The sequence below is a fragment of the Patiria miniata genome, unplaced genomic scaffold (genome assembly GCF_015706575.1).
Source record: "Patiria miniata isolate m_02_andy unplaced genomic scaffold, ASM1570657v1 HiC_scaffold_25, whole genome shotgun sequence".
In the NCBI taxonomy this organism is placed as follows: Eukaryota; Metazoa; Echinodermata; class Asteroidea; order Valvatida; family Asterinidae; genus Patiria; species Patiria miniata.
In genome coordinates this window covers 13,361,252-13,367,039 of record NW_024037064.1, presented here as the reverse complement: position 1 = coordinate 13,367,039, position 5,788 = coordinate 13,361,252, and the positions used below count along the sequence as shown (strand labels likewise).

Genomic DNA, 5,788 nt, shown 5'->3' with positions numbered 1-5,788 from the left:
AAAACAAAGACTCATTGATTAATACAAAGATGAAATATAGAAGGCAATTTTTGATTTATGATGTGACGGCCCATCAGAAATCAACAACAGACCGATCTAAATAATGTTTTTTCCCCTATGTTAGTCAATTTGAAGTGAACAAAAGATTGTTATGACTAAAGTAAAAAACATGGTGTTTGGCACTCATGCTGAGAAGTTGGACAGCAATGGCATTTGCAATGATATCTTTTTTTACATAACTTTGTGTCCATGCAAGGAATAGCATGACATCGCATATTACAACCAATAGTTGTTGATCCTTGGTTCAGGCCATGTCAAAGGTGACCCCTTACCTTGCTAAAAAATGAAAATGGTAAGTGAATGAATTCGTACATAACTACTGGACACCAACAATTAACGCAATGTGAAACAGACATTTATACCACACCACCAGTTTAAGACTCACTGTTAAATTGATATTTTGTAAAACAGTGTATATTGCACACAAGGTAAATGAAAATACTTTTGTGTGTGTTCACATTTTATAACAATCATCTTGAGATCCCTTCTGAATTTGGTGGGCAACAAGAGTTATGTACACAAATTGTAAACTTAGTTTCATAACAGAAATAGCCAAAATCATGTGGAATTTCTTCATTGCAACAAATGAGTTGATGGGGCGTGAATGAAAAGTTTAAGACGAGTTTTGGTGATTTTTTAATTTTTATTTTTTTTATTAGGGGTTCAAAGCCATGTTCAAAGAAAACCCTGCACTGGATGTAACATGCAAAGTTTTTGGGCCTCATTTTCATTTTTTAAAGTTCCATGAAAAAAAATCGTGCGAATTTTTTCTTTTTTGTTTGGTATATCTAGGTTCCATACAGGTTACAAGCTTTAATATTAACCACTTTTCAATGAAATTCAATCTCTTGGAAAATATATTTAATGAAGTAATTTTGGGTTATTTTTTCCTGAACTAAGACGTGTCGTGTATCATGCTAAACATATTTCTTTCCTGAATTTTTCGTTACTTTCCACTGGTTTGCAAAAGAAAAATATCAATAAACTGTTTTTGTGTATGTTACGGTCCGGAAATGCCGGACGGACGCCGTTGGCCATTACAATACCCCTCCAGCCTATTCACGGCCGTCTCAGCCCGAAATAAAGAGGGCGCCCTCACTGTTCTGAAAGGGCCATTCGAAACTCGCGCTTGTTGTTTACGTGCGTCGTGCGCTACTCATAAAATATTCAAATCGGTCAGGCAAGCGCGCCTGATGGGTTTGTATTTCTCGTATGCCCATTGGTTAACGGCTTGATGCAAATGAGAAAGGTATGCAAATAAAGAGCAAAGGTCACATTTACATTGATATTTAAATACCAAACCTTCTAGACGGCCCTGGCAGGAACTAGGTTGCAGCTTGTGTGGGTCACTCACGTGGTGTAACTGCGAGCGCGAACGAAGGGAATGTTTTATGAAGTGTGAAAAAAACCCTCATTTTTAACGGGAAAAATCATTTTTGATGATTTTTGTGGCATATCATTGGTGTAATCGATAACTACTTGTGTGGATTGAGATATGGTTTAAAGGTAAGGGCAAGCATTTTTTTTGTTTTTGAATGCCAGGAAAAGAGGGTAGATTTTGAATGACTGCGAGAGAATGCAATGTACATGTACATGTACATGCACATCGTACTGTACATGTACATGTACATTGTACGGTGTGTGTATGCATTTGTACGTACATGTACATGTACATACAGTGACATACATGTACTTCCAACTTCCATAGCATTTACGCTGTGTAGCTGCACACATGTCCGTCCATGCAATGTGTGCATGAAAACTCATGAAGAAAGAAGTACTACTACTAGGCCTAGACAATATGTGTGGAGGATCAACCTTAAATGCAATGAACTGCCAAATAATCATTCCTTTATTCACACAATGATTCAAATTACAATTTACGAAAACAAAAAACCTGAATGTTAACATGGTTAATAATAATTATTCATGTAAACTGTACAAATTGTTATATGAATAGGCCTAGGCTATATGTACATGATTGTTTACCACCTGGATAGACACATTTGAAACTCCAAATCATCACGATGTTTGTTTGGAAATAGTTATTCCAAAGAGCTATGGTATTCATACTGAACTACATTTTAGTTCATCCAAAAATGTATTTCATACCAGGCAGGGCAAGGAAAGTCGTTTATACTGCACTGATCTGATTTTTCAACAAATTAAATGTCTCCTTTCCAATTCCATCCTATAAAATTTGACTCTTCCTATATTTTTGATGAAAAAAGTAGGACAGCTAGGGAAGCTTTTAAAGTATTAAATATTGTAGGCAGAGGTTACATTACATACTATTTTATTTAAGTAGCACTTTCACAAATAATATGCACCAAGAATAGACGCGGGAGAAATCATAGAATTTTTAAATGCGCGCATGCTGACTGACATGGTACTGGAAGCGCAAAAGTTTTAGTTGATGATGCGTACAAAGCAACGTGTGAACATTTGCCCCATGTTTAGCAAGATGGCGCGTATACAGTGAAACTTATTTAAATCATGTTTTAAAAAAAATATGTTTAATTATGTGTTTAATTATTCCTCTGTCCTTCACCACTTCTCTTTTTTCTATACAAATTTGAAGTTTTGCAAATACTGATCATTGTAATTGAGGTACGGGTTTTAATGCATACATGTAGATCATTTTGATCATAGTGGATGCAGCAAACAGGATTCACTTTTAATATTAACAATTGTACATGTAGCATGATGATAGAAGTGCAGTTTTGCTAGATTGCTATACAAGTGACCCATGGATGGAACACGTTTCATTTATTTTTGTAAAATATGTACTAAGTATATTCTTGAATCACCTTAAACCATCCAGGCTTCGTCATATACAATATTCACTTATTTACCTTGTTCCTATACATAACGGAAAATGAAAACGTAGTAACTCTTTTGAACAGCTATAAGTAGTGATTTCATTTTCTTTGTATGTATACTCTTTGCATCCTCTAGGTACTCTGGAAATAAGAAAGTACAAGAATAATGGCAACATGTACTCAGTACCCTACACTTGCTGCATTTGGGCATTTCATCAAATGAGTGCTGACACACCTGTTTGATTTTCAAGTGATGGGTAAGTTGGGAGTTTTTGGTTTGTGTTTTTACGACAAGACTTTTGTCTGTTGCCTGCGAAACTGCCTGCTTCACCACCTGTTATCTGCGAAACTGCCTGCTTCGCCGCCTGTTATCGGCGAAACTGCCTGCTTTGCCATCAAGTGCCCGCTTCGTAGTTGAGTGCCCACTTTGCTTCGCAGTTGAGCGCCCGCTTCGCATTGGAGAATATGCATGCAGTGATTAATTCTAGTACATGTACTTACTACTGTAGATGTACATGTATGTCAACTTCGTTTCATCTCGATATGTTATATACAATATGACTCTTTTCTCTTTTTCAGGGTAAGGCCCCAGTTAAACTAGGACTTAAAAAAATTTATGTGTCAGGTGACTGAAGTAAATTTAAGCTCTCCCTGAAAGAAAATATCCCTTCATTCTTCAATTATTCTCTTTCTTTTTCAACTGCAATTACTTTAGAGTTGACCTCAGGAGCTGTTGCGATGTGGTGGCGCCTCATCACAGTCATATCAACCTTTGCAAGTTGTCCAGCATCCCACTGACTGCCCGGCCTGTACGGTTGAATTGAGTGTGGATGAGCTGCCCACCCTGCTCATTCAGGAGACCGAATCCCACACCGAAGCGTCCCAGCTGGTTCACCGCATGATCCTCTAGGAGGTGCATTTTGGGAGTAATGCTGGCCTCAGGAAAGTGCTGCCTGTATGTGTGCAAGAAATCCTTGATGCATGCATCTGTGTGTATGAGAAACAGTGAGGAATAAGAGTGACAAACAGCAGTGAATCCAATCGCATCGTACATAGCTAGCCCTTGCGTACGCGGCCGCCGTGACGTTTGCACATTAAGGTATTACTCCCTGTGAACGAGATTATTTTGTCACTTCGTGAGAATATAATGCACGCGCCATGCATGATTTTCGTTCTCACGAAGTGACGATGAGATATTAATATGCACTTCGTAAAAATGCAAATGATTGTGTGGTGGGCATTTTGTCATTTCTAATTAATCGTTAATTAAAAAACTAATTAATATTCCGCTTTCAAACTTTGGCAGATGGGTCCTTCTCATTATAACAAAATGACCGAAAAAAAAACCAAATCTGAAAAAGGACGCATTTTCAGGGTTTTTGTGACTTCGTGAGCAAAGCGACAATTTAACTCTATAGTCCTCAGACTCAAGAATCTATTTGGGTTTCTTTAATCCGTTAACCTTACTAAGTCTTAACCAGTGTCATAAAATAAACCGTCTCTATTACTAACACATTTTTCGTATCTCGGACGTATAGGTTCATTGTATATGTTATAAGTATCGTAAAACTTATCAACGCGACCATTAGTGACCATGCCTCTTTCTTGATCTAAAACGTCATCAATGTCAGTAGTAGTAACGGGTATATCAGGAGTATCAAAGTTGTCATCTAGATTGGTCTCTGCTTCATCATCATCATCGTTATCATCATTTCTTTCATAGTCAAAGGGATCTATGTCTATTCCTCCCTCAGCCATTTATTTAATAAACCTATTTAAATTACGACGTTTTGACGATACTGCCCGGTAGTATACCCTGGGTTATCAAACAATTTTGCGTGGCCAGAGCTCCACTTATACTACCCGTCAATTTAGCATAATCTTCTACGCTTATTTTATTAAGATCTAGCGCTTTCATTTTGAGTAGTTTAGCTCCTACCATGAGGTATCCCATCGAAAAACCCGATATGACGGCTCCGTGGTAAATCGTATTTGCTATTCCGCTGGTGTCAAAGTTACTCATCATTTTTAATTTAACAATTTTTAATTGCTGTTTATTTCATGTCTAGCGTTTTGGGGCACTGGGTGCAGTGGATTGGGTTACTATCGACACTGGCTGTACCACCGGCGCAATTGCCTTACTTTTTAGTACCAGCAACCCCACTCCTATTATAGACGCTATAGCTCCCCACATCACCCAAGAGTTGTAATTTATAGTGTCATCCGATGTTACTTCCATTTTTGCTAATTTTAATTTCATCTGTCTTTTGTGCTCTGCTAAAGCTTTACCCTGCTGTATTCGTTTAGGATTTTTAGTCTTGGTCACTCGTGTTATCGTCGGTGATGACGCTGTTTTTATCGGTTGGGGCGTCTCTGTTTCTGCTGGTTGGCCGCAGGCGTCGCTGTCGCTGCTTTCTGATCTTCCATTTATTATATTAGGTTTGTTTAATTTTAAATGTTTTGTTGTAATAATTGTAGCTACCAGGGGTTATAAAAGGGTTCCGTACTTGTAACAAACGTCGCTCAACACACCAGACATACTCGCGCTTATAATAGGATCAGAACTCAAGTCGTTGGTGAGTTCTTCTTCAGAATCTATAGTGACGTTATATCCTAAAATTTGTACGGGTGTAACCGCGGATAACACTCGCAAAAATAGACTTAAAGTGTATTTACCAACAGTTTGAACAATTTCATTTCCAAATTTAGTTTCGTACAGATTATAAAATTTGTCGAGATCTTTACTGTCAAGAGCTTCGATATGTTTAATGGTATATTCCTTTCCTACGTAATTTCTAGAGTTTCCGGCTGCTACGACACCGCACAAACGATCTTTATGTTCTGCGTTGTGATCTTGCTCGTTCGTTAAGGCAAGTTTTAGGTTCTCCATCTAATTAGAAACGAAT

At 37.7% G+C, this 5,788-nt stretch overlaps 1 long non-coding RNA gene across 1 annotated transcript; it reads left to right on the top strand.

Moving 5' to 3' along the window:
• Window positions 1-786: 786 nt before the first annotated feature.
• LOC119732771 lies at window positions 787-4,662 on the top strand. Its single transcript, XR_005271597.1, has 3 exons — window positions 787-1,566; window positions 3,019-3,139; window positions 3,598-4,662. It is a non-coding gene; the product is annotated as an uncharacterized LOC119732771 (long non-coding RNA).
• The last annotated feature ends 1,126 nt before the right edge of the window (window positions 4,663-5,788 follow it).